This window comes from Cupressus sempervirens, chromosome 4 (genome assembly GCF_028749045.1).
Source record: "Cupressus sempervirens isolate cs-2001-9-10 chromosome 4, ASM2874904v1, whole genome shotgun sequence".
Lineage (NCBI taxonomy): Eukaryota > Viridiplantae > Streptophyta > Pinopsida > Cupressales > Cupressaceae > Cupressus > Cupressus sempervirens.
The window spans coordinates 69,289,499-69,310,409 of record NC_143121.1 but is presented as its reverse complement, the minus strand read 5'-3'; the positions used below and the strand labels follow the sequence as shown (position 1 = coordinate 69,310,409).

Genomic DNA, 20,911 nt, shown 5'->3' with positions numbered 1-20,911 from the left:
GAGCATAAAGAAGACAAAGGAACTCATAGTCTATCTCATAGTATTTGCAGATTTTTCAAGCTTATAGGTGGACAAAGCACTTGGAATTCTTCTTCCTCTTCTTGTCTATATTCTTCTTATTCCATCTACTCCTTCTTCTTCTTCTTCTTGTGAGAGATCTTGGCCATTTTTTTTAAGGAAGCAAAATAATACACACTTCTTTTTAGTGCTTAAAATGAACCCCCAAATCATACTTAAATCTATTAAAAAATTAAAAATTTGCAAAAAAATAAAATAAATCTTTTAACAAGTGAAACTAAACCAATCCAATCATTTGCATCCTTGCAACATCAAGGTTTTAGATGCATCCATGCAAAGTTAGGAACACTTCATTTTTGGGAATTTAAAAAGAACTTCAAGTTTCCATTTCAAAAGGTTCAAAATCAACACTAAGTGCACACTAAAATCTAAATCAAACTCAAAGCATCAATCAAGGATAAAATGAACATCATTTGCAAATATTTTAAAGTTCTTTTAAAAATCTCATGAAAACTAAGAGTCCTAAATGGTTTCCAAAAATTGTCCTAAAAGCTTTGTTATTTGTTCCAAACAAATGTCTTGTTGCAAAATCTTGAATGTTTCTTAGGTTTTTCATGCATCAAAACAATCTAGGAATATCATTTTTGGGCTTAAAATATGCAAACTAGAACAAAAAATCTTGAATGAAAACCAAAGTCCAAAGAGTCATTTTAACTTTTGAGTCCAAAAAAATCTTGAATGATCTAAGGTTAAAACAAAGCACTTCAAAGTTCTTAAAACAACACACAAAATCTCAATCTTGAATGCTCAAAGGAAAAAACTTGAATGTTTAATCACTTGTCTTTGAATGCATGTTACTAAAATCACTCTTGAGTGCCATGGATTAAAATCAAGTTTTTTTTTTTTATGAATGCATGATTAAAACAACAAATCCAATCTTGAATGCCATAGATCAAATAATCATCTTTTGGGGCATAAAAAGAATCTATATTCTAGAAACTTCCTAAATTATAAAAACCAAATAAAGACGCTTTAAGTGAGTTTGTAGTTGGACTCACCCTCTTTAATCACCCATCAATTTAACCATTGGTTGCAATCTCAGTGCCATCTATGGGGATGGGTCCACCTAAGAGGGTGTTAAGTACTCCACAAAGATCAAACTTCACTTGTGTTTTTATTAGTTTTTCTAACTTAGAAAATTCCTTGAATGCACATTAGGCTCGCTAACACTTCATTTGGGCATTAAAATTGAACAACTCTTGATGTGGAGGGCCTTCGGGCACGTGCTTGAAACCGAGTTTTACACATCTTTCTTTTTGGGCTTAAAATAAACTCACACTCAATTTTGAATGCCTTAAAGGAAATTAATCAATACTTGACGTGGAGGGCCTCCGGGCGCGCGGGTTTACTTTCTTGTTGACCCTAACTCTTCTTCTTATTTGCATTCTTCGATCGATTTTACTTTTGTTAATGCTTCAAGTTGGAATTGAACATTTGCATCTTAAACATGAGTGCTTGCAAAGTCTAGATCAGCACACATAAGAGTCAGTTGGAAAAAGAACAAGCGTGTTTGTTAGCCCAAGGTCATCCAAGTCTTCTCTCCCCTTGTCATCTTTCAAGGCCATCTTGGGTGCATAAGATTAGGATAAAAAACCTTGTTTCTCTTTTTAGGAGGCCTGCTTGGGGATTTCATCACCCCTTGGGATGACCTCAACTCCAACGTTTTGGCGGAGTATAAAAATTGGGAGGTGAATCAAAAGACACCTCTCTTAGAATCAAGATTTTGTCACTTAGGCTAAGCCTCAAGGAACTTTATACCCTTGAGAAGTGAAAGAGAAGAAGTGGGTTACCGCTCCTCTCGGCTGTGTGACATCTTTTTGGTTTCATCTACGGATTTGGGCCTCATGTACCTTGGGTATATTGAGGACTCCCTAGCTAAACCAACTATCGGCCTTGTAGACAACCATCTAAGATGTTAATGTGTTTGAAGTGACTAATCAAAACATTTGTAGAACATACACACTCCTTGGCACAAGTATCACATTTTGAGAATCAAAAAACTTCTATCTGGTTGTTCCTATCTATTGCTTAATTTTTTATTTGTTGAATGAATGTTTTCCAAACTTGGTCAATCCTAGCTTAGGGCATACTTAGCATAGTCACTGCCTATTCCAGAAGTTGAACAAGTCGAAGCAAAACAACTGAGATCTCTCAAAGCCAAGCAGATTTAGGAATTCATGTCAAAACAACCCAAAACCAAACAGAAGTTTCACAAAGCCAAACTCAAGCCATCTCAAGCATACCAAGAAATTTCAGCCAAGAGAAAGGAACTAACACCAAGCCCTTGAATTGCCAAACTCCACAAAGCAGAGGACAAAGCTACCGACAAAACCCTTCAAGATGCTTGGTTAGATCGCACCATCCAACTTAACCAACATCCAGGAGTTAACCCTGCTTATGCCTTACCAACTAGGCATGATTTCTATGATTAGACCCCCTTATTTCTCCACATCTTCTTGCATAAGCTTCACTTTAGAATCATCCTTGTAGGTAAGCCAGCCATCCTTAGTCATCCCCTTAAGCATTTTAGCTCATCCATCTCATTTAGAACCAAACCATTTAGCCAGCAATCCAAAAACTTCACATCCAAGCCCTCAAAATTGTTGTCACATTGCCAAAAGTTTTCCATTCCTAACATCTTCCAAATCCACCAATCTCACCCAGGTTATCCCTTTGACAGAGCTTTGTCTAGGGTAATTTAGCTTTGTCACTTGTTATCCCTCATCACCTTGAGCTAAAGGTTGGGATGCACAAGTGGTCAATCTCGTGTTCTTTCTAAAGGATCATCAATCTATACTTAAGTTGACACAATCACCACAAAGCTTGCACATAGGAAAGCAAACCTTTCATAATTTGGCAACATATCTTTGAAGTTAGAATCCTCAACCCAATCCTCCTTAGGTTTTTTCATATAGCTTTTCCTCAACCTAGGAAATCATTTGCATAGAAAAGCCTTCCTCTTTTGCCTCCATCAGCATTGTTGCATCTCATCCCTAAGAAACATTCTGCATTTTCATGCCACCCGTCACTCGCTTAGGCAAGAAGAAGAAGGAAACAATGGAGCCCTATCATTTGGATCCAACAGCATCGCTCCCCTTGAGCACTCAACCATCCTTCAGCCCAGAGAACACTATACCATCACCTACTAACATTGAAGTTTTCATGAACCAACTAGGAAATGCAGTATTGGTGAACGTCATTATAGACAAAAACAAGGAAATAATCATGGCTAACTTTCGAAGGGACAACATTGGAGCCTTTGACTTTGGAAGACCTCCCCTCTTATCAGATCCATCTCACCCCTTGTTTGAGCAACTCCTACCACCCATAGGCTCTTATGATTCGAATTATCCTCAATATGTGCCAAAAGAAGAGCCCAACCCACCCCATATGATCCAACAGACCCAAACATACCAGCCTCCACTCAAGTTGAAATCTCCCTTCCACAAGCCAATCCAGCCACCACCACTCCACCATTGGTCCATACCACTTCATCCCAAACCCCCTTCACCCAAAACACCTCATCATTCACTCCCTTCACTATTGATGCTGCTGCCCCCCAACCCAGCCTTCCAAATCCACCCATCTCCCAAATCAGTGCTAGCATCTTTGGCCAACCGCAACAATATACAACTGGGATGCCACCCATGGGGCCAAGTAATCAACCTTTTATCACCCCCAACCTATTTACCTCCACTCAGAACATAATTCCATCGTTTCCACTAGGTCCTTGGAGCTTAGTGCCATCAACCACAAATCCACAAGCTACTACCTTCACTCCACAAAGCTATCACACCCCACAAGCTACTACCAATGTTCTGCCAAGATCTCAAGTGACCCAAGCTCCTGCTACCACTTTACCAAGCTTTCAAATCTAGCCACCAAGCTATCAAACCAGATCAGTTCCATTCTCAAGCTTTCAATTCCCACCACCTCCACCACCAACCAATCCATTACCTCCTATTACCAACTATTTTTCTATGCCACTTCTAGGAGGAAATCCACCACCACCAACCACCAATTACTTAGCCTCTTTTTCCATGCAGACACCTTCCCAAATAGGGGCACAACCCACATATATTGGTCAAACTCCTCAAATCCAAAGTCAAGTTCCACAAGCTCCCCGATCCTTTCCCCAAGCTTCACACCCATCTTATACCTTACCTCCACAAAGAAATCCATTTACCCCACAGGTAGCTTATGTTCCTCAATCCCAACCTCAAATCCAATATTAGTAGCAAGCCTTGCAACATATGCAACAATATGTGCCACCTCCACCTCAGCAACCCATCATCCACCATTTAGTTGCCCAAGCCATGTACAATCCCTACTAGCCCATACCTCAAAGCCATCCATATTCCATTGCCTCATCTAGCACATACCTACCTCAGGGCACTCCTACATTGGGGGCACCCCAACCATCACCCATTAATTCAGAATGGAAAGCCATGAAGACAGCTTTGAAGAACATCCAGGAGGGAAATGATCCAAAAAACTTCAAGTTTGAGAATGTGTGTCCTTACCCATTTGACAGAGCCATTACCATGACACCATTTCCCAAGCATTTTGAGACACCCAAGTTTGACAAATTCAAAGGAAAAGGAGACCCTGTCACACATATCAAAGAATTTTACATGCATTGCCAAGAAGTGGCATATGATGAAATCTTCCTCTTGCGTCTCTTTCCCAAAAGATTGGTCAGACCAGCTCTTGAATGGTTTTATAGAATCCCCTATGGCACAATTAAAATTTTTGCTGAATTGTCTGAGGCATTTGTAGCCCAATATGCCCATCTTGTTGAAACAGAGCTATCAGTAGTTGATCTTATCCACACTAAGCAAAAAGGTGGAGAAAGCCTTCTTGAATATCTACAAAGATGGAAAACCCTTACCACCCACATATCTTGCACCTTGCCAGAGTACCATTTGGTGAAAATGTTTATTGATAATGCCCATCCTAGCTTGGTTCACCACATGACCATGAACTATTTGCAGACCTACAAAGACATCAAAGAGAAAGGAATGATCCTTGAGCAAGGACTCATAAAAGATGGTGTGGTCAAGATTTACAAGGAAGCCAACCAAAATCAATCACATTCCAATGACAAGTCTAGGTATTGGAACAAAAATAAGCACGTTGCAACAGATGGCGTCACTAACACCAGACATGTGAATATTGTTGGTCCTTCCCAAAATCAGTCTAACCCACCATATCAATGAAACAATCAACAACCTATCAACTACCAACAATAGAATAAACAAAGCTATAAAAACCACAATCCAAGACCCAACTTTCAAGGGTCTAGCAATCAAGCTAATGCCATCAATGTAGCTGCAGGGCAAAAGCCCAGATTCCAACCTGCACCTAGAAATTATACACCCCTTGGTGAACCTTTGGATGCCATTTTTGAGAAATTAGTCAAGGAAAACCTCATCAAATTTCCTCCTACCCAGCAAATTGACCCAAGCCAATCAAAAGTTACGTGGTACAAAGACAATGAGTAATGCAAATTTCATTGGGTAAAAGGTCACACTACCCTCAGATGCATGAAACTGAAAGATTATGTGCAGGACCTCATTGAAAACAAAGAAATCACTGTTGGTGCCCAAACCTCTCCCAATGTAGGCTTACAGATATATCAAAATGTTTTTCCTCCTCACAACAACCAAAATCCTAGAAAAGCACCTATCCAAGCCAACAACAACAACACCAACAACCGCCAGCCAAACCAATAGCATGGGAAGAACAATGACCACACTTCATCCTATATAGACTATGGTAGCCTCATAGGTTGTATATTCGAGAAAGAGCCTTCTGTCAATGTTATCAATATTCAAGGACCAAACAATGAGTGTGCAACCACCACTCAAAGAGCATGATTTAACATCGTAGGCCCACTAGTTTCACCAACACCATCAGCTCCATCAAAAAGCCAGTACAATATCTTGGAACACCTTGGGAACATGCTAGCCCAAATCTCCATTTTAGACCTTCTTCGCACCAATCCCATGTACAAGAACATCCTTGACAGTGCTCTTATAGAATCTTGTGTCCCTTCAGATATCAATGCTACTAATTTTTGTAATCTTGTTGGACACCTATCCTCCTCATGTGCCCTATCTTTCAAACCCACCGACATACCCATGGTCGAGCTAGATCACACCCTTCCGCTTCGCATAGCCATCATGGTATGCAATTTTGCCGTGAAAAGAGTAATGAAAGATAACGGATCAGCCTTGAATATTTGCACCCTAAAATTCATAAAACAAGCTGGGTATACTAAGGCAGATATCATTAATGAGGTTATCACCATCAAAGCTTATGACAACTTGGAAAGAACCACAGAAGGAACTATTTTTCTGCCAATCAAGGTTGGGCCAGTCATCCAAGAGACACTCTACCATGTTATTGATCTAAACCTACCATTTAACATCCTCCTCAATCACCCATGGATTCATGCCATGAAAGCCGTTCCATCCACTTACCATCAGTGTGTCAAATTTTCACATCAAGGCACTGAGGTAACCATCCATGCCGATCCAGAACCCTTTGCTTACTACAATGAGGTTGAAGCTTCATATACAAACCATTGCCCTGGAATTAATATCAGCACATCCATCGCCAGCTCATCCCACACTTGTAATGACCCAGAAACCATCCTCACCTCTACCTTGTCTACCGTGAAGATCAATAACAAAGGCTGTGGAGAGTATAGTCTATCGAATGCATTTACTGTCAGGGCACTCCCACTTGATCCACATGCCCATGGATGACTGACATATCACAAAGCTAAGGAGATTCCACCTCCTTGATACAAACAGTTTGGCCCAAAAACCTTTGTATCCTTGAAAATCCCTCTTCATGAGGAGTTCACTCCAGATATAAATAATTGGCTACATAAGGATGCACCTCAAAGAAATCAAGCACACCTTAATCACTTCAGCTAGAAGTATCCCCAAGAACATAAGCTCATCACTGACAAATGGAACTATCAAGATGGTGGTCTAGGACTAGAAGAAAGAGGCATGCAGTGCCCCATCGATGCACACCAGTGGGAATCAAAGTCAGGTCTTGGCTTTGGCATGCCCACAATTGGGGGCACCAATACAGATGGTCACACTTTTTTGAACATTCACCGTGACCTTGTCAAAGTTGATGACATTCCTAAAGAAGTTGCAAAGAGAGCCTACGATGATATCCCAGACCAAATCTCCCTCGGAGACTCTGTTCTCCAAGAACTATCCATCCACCTCATTGACCTACCACTCGCCCATCCACAACTCATAGATTGGGACCAACCAAGCATCATACACATTGATGAGTTCACATCAGAGGAAGCACTTCTGAGATTCATGGGAGCTGAAACTCCTCATAAGAAAAAAAAGCCAAATTCTTCCTATATCTACAAGCTAGATCCTAAGGGGTATTTTGGAGAAAATCCCCAACCTAGTTTCGATACACCCAAAATAGGAACTAAGGTGAATCTGAGACTAGCTATTGCAGCGAAGAGAACCCCTCAGCAAGAAAATCTAGAGCCACAAGAAGATCATGAAGATTTAGCATTGCCTCCTCAAGATAATCGACCAGAGGTGTCTTCTACTCTAATTGAGGATACTCGAGAAGTCAACATTGGTTCTTTAGAGATCCCTAGACTTATTCACATTGCTGCATCCCTATCACAAGACCAAGCTAATATCCTCTTTGAGGTCTTAAGAGAGAACATTGGCCAATTTGCATGGTCATATCAGGACATGCTAGGACTTGATCCAAAGCTTGTAGTTCATCATCTTGCAGTCGATCCAAAGATCAAGCCCGTCAGACAAAAGCTTAGAAAAATGCACCCCAAGGTGGCATTACTGGTCAAAGCTAAATTAGAGAGAATGTTAGCTGCTAAGGTTATTCGACCTATCAACTACTCAGAGTGGATCTCCAACATGGTCCCCATCACTAAACATTTCGATGACATCAGAACCTGCACTGATTTTAGAGATCTTAACAAAGCTTGTCCAAAAGATGATTTTCCCTTGCCTAACATAGATATGATTGTAGATGTTATAGCTGGATATGAAATTTTGTCCCTCATGGATGGATTTTTTGGGTATAATCAAATCAAGATTGCAGAAGAGGATCAGCATAAGACAACATTTACTACCCCTTGGGGAACCTTTTATTACAACATGATTCCTTTTGGCCTAAAGAATGCTGGGGCTACTTATCAAAGAGCTATGACAACCATTTTTCATGATCTCATCCATAGCATTTTGGAGGATTATGTGGATGATATCTTGGTCAAATCTCATACCTTCATGGATCATCTTGCTAACCTAGAGAAAGTTTTTGATAGGTTAGCCAAATATCATCTCATGCTGAATCCCAAGAAGTGTGTCTTTGGGGTCACATCTGGCAAGCTTCTAGGCTTTATAGTGTCTAAACAAGGTATAGAGATCGACCCCAAGAAGGTCAAGGCTATCCTAGACATGCCTCCTCCCCAGACACTGGGATAGCTTCGCTCTCTTCAGGGAAAGCTTCAATCCATCCGGTGCTTCATCTCCTAGCTTGCAAATAAGTGTACACCATTTTCACATTTACTAAAGAGGGACGAGAACTTCAAGTGGGATCCTTTATGTCAGCACAGCTTTGATCAGCTCAAGCAATATCTCACCAATCCCCCTATCTTGGTTCCACTAGTTCCTGGTCGTCCCTTGATTTTGTACATATTAGCAATGCCTACTACTCTAGGGTCACTTCTAGCACAGCTCGATGACTATGGCAGAGAAAGAGCCATCTACTACATCAGTAGAACCCTAGTTGGTTATGAACTCAATTATACTCTTATGGAAAAAGCTTGTTTGGTAGTTGTTTTCTCAACTCAAAGGTTTTGCCACTACATGCTAAGTCATACCATCCAACTAGTCTCCAAGATCAACCTTCTCAAGTATATGCTCTCCAAAACAACACTTACATGCCATTTGGCCAAATGGGTTATGCTCCTTAGCGAATTTGACACCCAATATGTGGACAGAAAGGCAATCAAAGAGCAAGCTATAGTAGATCACCTAACTGATGCACCTCTAATAGATGCTTATTCGTTAATCACAGAATTTCCAGATGAGCATATCTCTCTAATTGAAGAATAGCCCCCATGGAAACTTTATTTTGATGGCTCATACACATCTCATGGATTAGGGGTAGGAATATTGTTGGTCACACCTCAAGGAGATTACATTCCAAAAGCCTTCAAGCTAAAATTCCCTAGCACCAACAATATAGCTGAATATGAGGTCCTCATAGCAAGATTAAAGATAGCTGCAGAATGTAACATTGCTGAGTTACAAATCTTTGGCGATTCTCAGCTCATCATCAAGCAAACCCCAAATGAATATCAAACCAAAGATGAAAAGCTATTACCTTACAAAGAGCTAGTTGATCAGCTAACCCAAAATTTTACAAGGCTTCAGTTTACACAAGTGCCTCGAATACAGAACAAAGCAACAGATGCTATGACTACTATAGGCTCGCTCTTGGAAATTCCCCAAGCAACTACACAGTATGAGTTTTTAGTCAAGCAGCTCCTCACACTCACCTATGCAAATGAGGATTCAAACTGTGTTTGTATCTTGGTTGGTCCCCAATCCCCTTGGTACCATGAGATTCATGCTTACCTTAACAATGGTATCATATCCCCTCACCTCACACGTACCCAATGCCAAAACCTCATCCAAAAATCATCCCGCTATGTTATCATAGCCAATACCCTATATCGTCAAGGTTATCACGATACTCTCTCTCGATGTTTAGACCAAAGCGAGGCCGTGATGGTGTTAAAAGAAGTACACTCTAGAATTTGCGATGCCCACACGAGTGGTATTGTCCTAGTGCAACAAATCCTTAGAGTAGGATACTATTGGCCTACGATTGAAGAAGACTCCTGTGAATTTTTCAAAAAGTGTCTCCCACGTCAGCAACATGCAAATCTTGTGCACACTCCAACATAGGATCTACAGCCTATTGCACCACCTTGGCCTTTCGCTTGTTGGGGCCTTGATCTAGTTGGAACTATCACACCCATATCATATGATGAACATAAATAGATAATAATAGCTACAAACTATTTCACTAAGTGGGTGGAAGTAGTCCCCCTCACCTCAGCTACATGAGTTCAGGTTTCCAAGTTCATCTTATACCACATTGTTTGCTGCTTCGACATCCCATCCACCATCTTCACCAACCATGGAGGTAACTTTGAAAATCTCAACATGGAAGAATTATGCACTTCCCTCCACATCCATTGTCACTTTTCTAGCCCATATTTCCCACAACGTAATGGCCAGGCAGAGGCAACTAACAAAACCCTCCTCAAAATCCTAAAGAAAGTTGTCAATGATTTCGGTCGCAATTTGCATCTACAAATAAATCCAACCCTATGGGCCTATCGAACTTCCTTTCATACATCCACGAGCACAACTCCATACTCTCTAGTCTATGGTGCCAAAGTGGTACTACCTATAGAGGTTGAACTTCCCTCCTTGCGCATATCTTTGCAAGGGCAAATATTAGATGAAGAATACAGAGTAGCTCGACTCACCCAGCTAGATCTCTTAGACGAGAAGCAACAACAAGCCTATGATCATCTCACCATCTATCAAACTCATCTCAAAAGAAATTTCAACAAGAAGGTGCTTCCATGACACTTTCAGCCAGGTGACATGGTCCTCAAAGAAAACATGAAAGTCCAAGCAGATCGAGAAAAGAAAGGCAAGTTTGAACCTACATGGCTTGGTCCTTATGTTGTCACTGCATCCATTGGCTCTGGAGCCTATCAACTATCTACACTAGAAGGAGAAATATTGAATGATCCTACTAACATCATTCATCTCAAGAAGTTCTATGCTTAAAGATCCTTGGTATACCCAGCTTTTGAAAAATACAAAAAAAAAAATAGTAAAGAGAAATAAGCATCCAACAGTGAAAACTTGGCAATTCAAGCACCTTGGATAGGTACCTTGGTGAAAACCTAACAATTCAGGCACCTTGTGTACTAAGACTAACCCATTATCTATCACTATCCTATCCCTCATCCATCCACCCACCATCCCATAACACACCCGCTTGTTCCTTTGGTGTTCCAACCAAATATCCAAAATCTAATGGAGCTTGTATTATACCTTGTAAATCTTGTACCATAGCCTGTATATCCAAATCTTGTCCAAAGCTTGTATCATATTCTAGCTTGTATTATATGCCAAATCTTGTATCCTAGCTTGTATCCTATCACATGCACACAAAGAATCCCATTTTCACTTAAGCTTTTTGCAAACCATCTACCTATCTGCCTATCAACTATTGCAGACATCCCACCCTTCACAAAAATTTCCATCTCACAAAACCCAAACATGAACAACCTTGTACATTTGTAACATATCTTGGTCTATCAGCTTGTACATCCTCTTTAGCTTAGTACCATTATATCTATCCAATTTTCGTGTCAGATCGTCCTTGCTCAACATCTTGCACACATCGCACAACCCTTGGTTAGCTATCCCAATGCATCCTTTAGCTAGATCTCCTGTCACCAAAGTGTTCTCCTTCTTAGTTCAGCTTGCCAGATGCATCACTCATCCAGATCCACCAGCTTAGGTGCTCTCTGATAGATCCTTATAGGATATAGCTTTCCTCATGTCTGATCTTGGTCCGTTAGTACCTCGTCCTACCCATCTCATTGGCAAATATTTCTCTTTTGGATTTTCACTTTCTTTTGATTTGGAATCTTCCGTTTTGGGTCTTGAAGTATCTTTTCCAAGAAATCTTTTTGTTCCCTCCTCAAGGTTGCCACGATCTTTCATATCATTGTATACTGCGAATGGGGCAATCTGGGCGTAAGGTCTTGATCAAGTCTTTTGTTTGTTTTTCTTTTCTGCTTGTGGGTTACCCAGTGTCGATTCCACTCTGATTCTTTCGAGATTCATGTGTGATGCTAGGGAAATCCTTGCGTTTTTGTTTTGAGTCAGTCCGTTAGTCCTCTGGACAGTTGGTGAAAAGGCCTTGATGTTCTTGGTAACCTTGGCAATTAACCAACAGTCCTATAGCAAATCTAGTGCTCAACTACATGGTGGTACTTCTCTTTGAAGTATCCCCCCGCTCAAAGAGCTTCAATGGTTTTCCTTCATCTCCATTATCCCCTATCCATATCTAGCATTCGCCTCTCCTACCCTAGCTTATGCATCAGTATCTCTTTGAATCACTCCTCACCTTTAGCTTTAGGGATCCACCAATCCAAATCAATCCACCAAGCCTCATCTTTCAAGATCCACAATCCTAGTCCTAGGGATCTCCGAAACCCATCTTCCGCCAATCTGACTCTTTGAAATCCTATTGCATCGGCTTTTTAATCCCCTCATCCATCTTCCCATCCTGGATTCCTTTTATACCGCTCCGCTCCTTCATCCTCTGCAATCCCTGAGATCTTAAGCTTGCTTCCTCTTGTGCCTCTGATTCTCCCTTTATCATTCTCCCGTAGTGAGAGTTTGAGCTAACTAAACCTCTTCTCTTAAGCCAATCTGAGTCTTCTTGCTCATCTCAGATTCTTGTACTTTTTAAGAAGTCGTCGAGCCTCACTTTCTCTCCCCGCCGCCTTCTTGAGGGGGCATCTTGCAGTCCATTCTCTCCTCTTCTGCTCTAGCCTTGGGCATCTTATTTTCTTATCTTTGATGCCATGCCACTTGTGGCATCACATCAAAGAGGGGAAAAATGTAGACACCTAAAAACCTTTAGAAAATAAAGTATTTTTTATTTTCTGAAAAATTTCTGATGACATCATCATTTATTAATTAATTAATTAATTAATTTTTATGCCATTAAATCCCTTTATCTTAATTAAAAATATTTAATTAAAGAATCCCTCCCAAAAATGTTTAAATCTTATTTAAGCATTATTTCCTTATTTATTAATTATTTAATTAATAAATTGACCAAAAAACCTAAAATAAATAAAAAATTTATTTTTTGCCCAAAACTTGGCCAATTTCCTTAAGACCACTAACCTCTTCCAAAATCTTCTAATCCTTCTTTAATTTTGATTAAAGGCTAATCCCATCATTTCTTACCCCTAATCCCAACTCAAAATATTTAATTAAGATTAAATATTAATTCTCATGTTTATTAAAAAAGTTTTAATAAATATCTCCTCAACCCAAACCCTTGAAATAAATAAAACTTTATTTATTTCCTAAAAATCTAATTTATCCTCATCCTAAGAAGTTCTAGACTCTTCTAGAAAGTCTTCATCCTCATCTTAGGAAGTTCTAGACTATTCTAGAAAGTCTTTATCCTCATCCAAAGTCTAGACTCTTCTAGAAGATGTCTTTAAACCTAATCCTAATCCCCTCCTAACCTTGTCACATTTCCTAAACATGGGTTAAAACTTACTAACCCAAGCCAAAGTTAACAAATATCTCCTCCTTCACCCACCCTAATTAAATGCCATCCACTTGCATATCCCTAAGCTAATCCTAAACCATCCTAATCCATCCTCTAATCATTTGAACAAGCCTAAGCAAGCTTAAAACCTTCCTAATCAAGCCCAAGTCAAAATTCCTCTCATCTCCCTCAAAATATCCCAACCATAAAACTTTATGAAGCCCACTAGGCCATAAATGACTCTTCCAAAGCCCTTTCATTGCTCTTACAAGCCATTATGAGGGTCTTTATGAAGATTTTATCCCTTGAGCCTCCTTTGTTGACTCATCCTTCCCCTTTCCTCCATCCTCTCACCCTATGACATGTGTCACTCCCTGATTGGCTGTAAGGAAGCACAATCCATGTGCTCTTCTCTCATGCAATCTGAGCCCTCCATGAGCTTTTCTCCATCCTTGCATCTTAGCCCTCAAACCCTCAAGCCTCTTGCCTATAAATTGGATCCTTCCCCTTTGCAAAACAACACAATCCATGAAGTAAAGTCATAATGCCATTTTAAGAAGCCATTTTACATCAAAACCATACACTCACACCCAAATTCCAACTCCATTTGAAGCCCTTTTTGAAGCATAAAGCTTGAGCATACATCCTATCTATTTAGACAAAGCTACTCAACAAGAGAGCTTCTCATTGAGAGAGCCCATTAATGGCTCATATTCTCAATTAAGAGCTCATCTTAGTCTATCTTGAAGTTTATGAATTTTGTTTAGTTTGTAGAAGCTTTATTTAAATTTGGTTTCTATTAGCATACTAACATTGCTCATATACACTTAGTACACACATACAATTTTCTTTTACATATTATTCCCCCTTTGACATCAATGATAAACATGTCGAAAATTGTATCCAAAAATTGGGTGGCCTGTTGTTGATCAACTTCTTCTACTAGAAAAATAATCTGCATAAACAAGTTTTAGCCTATCCACTTCCTTCTTCTAGTTCTCCTTCATTGTATCAAAAATATTGATTAGTGTGCATAGTGGATGAGATGCCAATTCAACTATACTCAAGTCAGTATAGGAAAACTTGTAATAGGAAGTCTTTGTTGTAAGACATTACTCTAGTTGCCTCTACAAAATGCTTATCTTTGGTGAAAAAAATTCTCTAAGAATAGAGAATCTCTTTGTTGCCTTCTCCTTGTCAGATTCTAGGCCTCTTATCATGCTATGGATCTTCTCCACTTCTATTCCATACTCTTCAATGCTAGTCTCTAGGAGTTGTAATTTTTTAGTAAGTGATTCAAGTTCACTTCTCTTACCCATAATTTGACTCTCAAAGTTTTTAAGGTAATTTTATGACAATGTGCACTCTCCATACAACCTCTTTCCTTCACCAATGTGTTTCCTAAGTTCCTTGATGCTTCAATGAAGTGATTTCAAGTCATTTCTCACATTATTGCATACTATATCAAATAGTGATGCATCATGCTTCACTTTTTCTTGTGTCAAAGCTACCTCTACTAAAGTTGTGAATTCCTCATCAAAGGTCTTCACCAACTCCTTTTCCTTTGACTACAAATCTGGATTGGCTACAGTTGTAGCAACTATCTATTACATTTTGTCCAAAACTTCAGTTAGCATCTTCTCCAAATACTCCACTAATTTTTATTTTCAAACAACTTGGTTAGTGAGCTCATCAATCTTTTTTTATCATTTTCATCATCTAATGGCACTGATAATGTTGTTGCTATTACTAGAGTTACTGTAGGAATAATTGTAAATACTTTTAATTATGTTCTCTTCTTCTCTTCCCCAAATTTCTTCTTCTCTTCTTCTAATCTCTCAGTTTCTTTCCTTGTAACTTCTTCTACTTTCTTCTTTCATTCTGCATATTCATTCTTCTTCTTCTATTCTTCCTCTTCTTTCTTTCTCTTTTCTTCTTCTTCCTTCTTTTTCTTCTCATCATTTTTCTATTTCTTTTCTTCCTCTATCATCTTTACCTCTGCTATCCTCTCCGTTTCTTTCCTCTTCTCTTCTTCTATCACCTTTTCCTTAGCTTGTTTCTTCTTTTTCTCTTCTTCATGATCATCTAAGCTAGTGTATGCTTTAAGATTACTAATATTGGCAACAATATTTTCTCCATAACCTACAAAATATTTTTGCTTTTCATCTATAGTTATTTGTGTACTATCAACTTGCATGGATTTAGTACCCATAACAATATGTGGTGGTGTAAGTGCATGTTATGTCTCCTCATCTTCTTTCTCATTAATGGAAGGTGTACTAGCTTGTATATACACTGGGCTATCAAGATTTGATCACGAACTTACCTCTAACATTGTAGACATGAAATTGACAATTTCCTCCTCTGTTTCCTTTCTAACATCCTCATAATTTCCTCTCATCAGAAGAATTTCTCTTCTTTTGTTCCTTAGCAAGGCCTCAATACCCTTCAAAGTTCTATCAAAGTCCTCTTTAGAGTCAACTTCACATAGTTTATTTATCATTGTTATTCTCAAATTGAGATCTTCTTCCAATACTCTCTTCTTTTTGTTTATTAGCCTATTATGTAGGTTTTCAAGTATCTTAGTCAAAATATTCTCAAACTTCTTATATCTTATAATCATGTTAATCATAATGGAATTTTCCAATTGCCTTATATCCATATTACTGTACAAACTATAATACTTATTTAATTGGACAAAATTGTCATCATTAATTATTTGCATGTTAAGGTTCTCTCCCTTAGGTTTCTATGCTCTCTTTTTAGTTGATGTTCTACCTTCCTCCCCATCTTGCACTACTGATCTATCTCTAGTTTCGTCCTCATAAATTTTAGATTCACTAACTTGCATCATTTTTCTTCTCTTGCCTAGTCCACTAGTTGTTTACTTGATCCTTTTTCTTGGGTGATGGTGCAAGTTCTTGTTTCACCATCACTAATCTCTCTAATTTCTACTACTCAATAGGCGCTTCCACCTCTCACTTCCTTCTAGGTTGATCACTCCTTGTCCTCATTAGTTGTAATAGGGGCATGTGCATATGGTTGTGTTATGGTTACACCTACTGAAGATCTTGCAACAATAATAGGAGTTGTTGCTATCCCTTCGAGTTTCCCACTTGCCTTCATCTCCAGTGCTATAAATTTTTCCTCATTTAATTCTTTTGGGCCATTCCTAATTCCTTAAGGATGGAATCAATTTCTTTCTCTACTTTCTTCTTGCTCTCCTTGCTATGTGTTGGTTAATAGTTTTTCTCTCTTGCTAATTTGTCTTTACCTTGACTCTAGATGCCCAAAATGTGAGGAAACAAAAGGATGTCTCAAAAAAATGGGTTAGTGTATGTCTTATATCACTACCCTTTGAATTGTAAGGTACAACTCCCTTATATGCAAGATATGAAATGAATTTTGTCTTTGATAGATCATTGGGATGGGTGTATGCTCTTAACCTAATAGCAAAAGAGGATAAACCAGATTGTTTGCAAACACAAACAACCAAGGTAGAAATGATTTGGGCAACCTATAACATCTTGTGGAATGGATATCAAAGCTACCATGAAGCTCTCTAACATCTACTCCTAAATGTAGATTCATGTTATTGGAATGTAATGTAGGGAAGGAATATAGATGCACATGAAAGATGAAATGGAATCCACCTTAACTGATAACCCTTTACCAAAATGGAATCTATCAAGGAATTAATAGCTCCAAATGCTTCTATCCTACAATCCAATGAAAATTATTCTAAGATGCAAGGTTAGCTCAGCTAGAGGAGACAATAACTAGAACATTTGATATGTTGATCTCAAATGGAATTAAGATCACACAAGACCTTGTTACAAATATCAATCAAATCCTCCATTTCATACAACCTCTCGATTCTCACATAGTATATGAAAATATAGGGGGAGAAGTTGCACAAAATGGTTGGTCCTTGTATTATTAGAAGAAATTACATTTAAAGGACCCCTCTTAGTGGTCTTGGCTAGTTATAGATTCATCAATTACATTAATAGAGCACTTGAAAAACTCATAAATCCAATAGTCAATAGTTACAATTCAATACATTAAGAAAATACAATAGAAACTATTATAATTCCTTGAAATGGTTCACATGCTCCTCTGATCTATAGCAATCACATTGGCACCAAATCCATATAATTCATATTCTAACGATCATTGCAATTTTGAACTTTGACCATCGATCTTAAACCAACAATCATCATTACAACATTATAACCTTCCTTTATAACTTCCTCTATGGGTCCCTCCATGTACACATGTCTTTCCATCATTATTTCACTATGATTATTTTCCTTACAACTTTACATAGCAAGATAGTAACAATCATAGATCTTTCTTTTAATCTGATGACAGTAATAAAATGATGTTAAATCTCTTTGTTTTGTAGTGCGGGTCCCTGTTTCCAACTAGGCACATCATGGCACATAGATGGAAGAATTTTATTACTTAAAAAATCTAACATTGGAATTTTTTAGCTCTATGGTATTGCATTGAATATACTAGGCCCATCATGACACGTTCCTTCATGTTGCTATGTCACACCGATTATCAAATATGCATCATTTTATAATGATATAATGACCTTTGTAGATGTTCTTTGATATGAAAGTCAACGAAAAAAGTCTTAAACCTTTGTTTTTTTCTATGTTGGGGGTTCATTTTTTGGCTATACACATTGTGGAAAATAGTTGGTACTTTTTCATTGCCTAGAGAATCTGACATTGAACTTCCTTGCTCTGTTGCACCTGGTGACTAGATTTTGACTGTACTTTATGAAATGTGATGGCCCATAGGACACATGTTGGATCTTTGCTATGTTGCAAAAATTATCAATTGAGAATATTTCCATAATGATATAATGACATTTGTAGATCTTTGTAAGATCTAATGGTTGAATGTATTCTCCATTTCACTTAATATTTGAATGGGACCCAACTTAGAAGTAAGCATTTGGCTTTCAATTGGCTAATGATGTGCCTCTATTGATCTATTTGACTTATCAACTTTACAATGTAGACGTGTAACAAGAGTCATACCGCCTTTGACCTAGTTCTTTCACCACTTTTGATGATTTATCTTCTTTTCCTGTATTCAAGTTCAACTAATTCTTCTTGTAGACCATTCTCATGATCTATATATTGTCTTTAAGCTTCAATATTTGATATTCTCTATTGTCTTTTGCTCTGAATATGTTTTCAATCTCTCCATTCTACCTATATTATGCCTTTAATGTAACACTTGATCATAGAGTTAGGGTTTTTCATGATTAGAACTAATTCTCTCTCTCTCTCTCTCTCTCTCTCTCTCTCTCTCTCTCTCTCTCTCTCTCTCTCTCTCTCTCTCTCTCTCTCTCTCTCTCTCTCTCTCTCTCTCTCTCTCTCTCTCTCTCTTTATCTCATCTAGGGTATGCAAAAATTACCCTCCCAAATCATAGTCACCTAGCGTAATCGAATCTATTACATTATTCTTGTACTCCCACTTAGGAAACTCAGAGATAAAGATGAGATAAGAAACTCTAATGGAAACCTAGACCAGACACAGACACAAAATATTGATACAACCATAATCCTATAATCTTGAAAAATATATGGGACTAAAATCACAGCAACACTATGTAGCTTAGACTGAACTATTCTTATTTTCTCCTCATAGGTTCCCCCTTCTAGGGAACTTTTTATCCTTCTCTAGTTAGAGTGTGATTTGCACATACCCTTCTATGAGCTCTATGGTCATTTCATATCTAGTGGGCTCTATGAACTTAAACTTTGGTACCATAGCTTCTATACAGGTGTTATCCATCTCCACCATGAAGCATATTTCATCCTTATATTTCACTACCATGGAGGGAGGTATTCTATACCTCTATTTTATTTTAGACTAGAAACTCTTCATCATTTTGTCAATGTCATCATCTTTGACATTCTCCTACTTATATCTATAGCATTTAGTCACCAATTTCATTGCACACTCATTGCTATCCCAATTTGTCATGCCTAAGAACTTCCTTGTAGCATAGAAAAAAAAACGAGTCAGTAGGGACTCAAATCTAAATACTACACTCTTTGACATCTTCAATTTTGCAATGTTATCCAACAACTGCAATTTGATAATCTCACATAGATTTCCATTTTATATCCTCTCTATGTCAACTACTTCCTATTAACTCTGTAACTTCCAACTCACTCTCTAAGATTAGTTCTAACCAACTGATGGTCTACCTCTTCTGGAACTGCTTAATTCAAGTAGGATGAGTCACAAATAATCTGTGGCTTCAATGTATCATCAAGTACATCAAAATATTGTTCCTCCAAAACTATATAAGAGATTTTTGGATGCTTAGCTTTCACAAATACTTCTTTGAATTCATCAACAAGTTCCTTGACTGCTTCCTTCTAACTATTATCACTGCCATTTTCATTCTTGTTATTATTCCTTCTGTTGTTAGGATTCCTATTGAAGTTTCTTCAGTCCATTCTACAATATCTCATTGTGTGTATGAAGTTATTACATAACTAACATATAGGTACATTTCTTCTATTTTGTTCCATTCTAACTTTCAGGTGCCCTACAATTCCTTGCAACATGCCTAGGATTATTACACTTGTAACACACTATATCATCTTAAAATGGAAGAACTTCCATGTTAAGAGAATTTTTCCCTCTGAGTAAGTGGTCTAGGGTCATGTTGAGCACCTTGAATAGGTCTTTTCTTGGATTTGGCTATTTCTCCCCCATTCTTCTTCTCTCTTTCTATTTCCAACATATTTTTGACAACTTTCTCTGTGAAACTGAGGACTTTGACTTTCTCGATCACAGATGACCTTTTAGGTCAAGGTCAACCTCAAACCTAACCTAGGTTAAGGATAGCCTCAAACCTAACTTAGGGTAGGGCCAACCTCATCCCTAATCGTAGGTCCAATTTTCAATTTTTTGAGGCTTTAGGATATCGAGCTTTGGAAATTTTCATTCTCCTGCTTCCTGGTAAGCTATTTTGGGTTTCAAAATGGTAGACTCCTAAATTATATTTAATCTAGGTGCATGTCTAGGGGTTAAGGTTAATTGGGATTTAATTCTCCCATGTCAGCCTTCTCTAGAAGTTTGTGCCCTAGATCTCTATATAAGGAAGCCTTCTTCTCTCATTTTGACATTTACCTACTATGAAATTTATGCACATAAGAGATATTGGAATTTTTTTTTTTCTATGAAGTAAATATCTACTATATATGAAGAATTGAAGCATTCCAATTTTCAAGCATCCAATTCATTAAGGAGATCCATTGTTAGCTATTGAAGGATTCAATCTGTATGGATCCTTCTTGTTGAAGATTTCTCCATCTACATTCATCCAAGCCTTTTTCTATGCAAAGATCCATTCAAGATTGGTGTTGAAGATCTA

The 20,911-nt window shown here is 38.2% G+C and overlaps 1 pseudogene; it reads left to right on the top strand.

The window, feature by feature from the left end:
* The window catches only part of LOC149559977 (putative beta-1,3-galactosyltransferase 8), a 196,243-nt pseudogene that overhangs the window by 104,172 nt on the left and 71,160 nt on the right, over nucleotides 1-20,911 (top strand).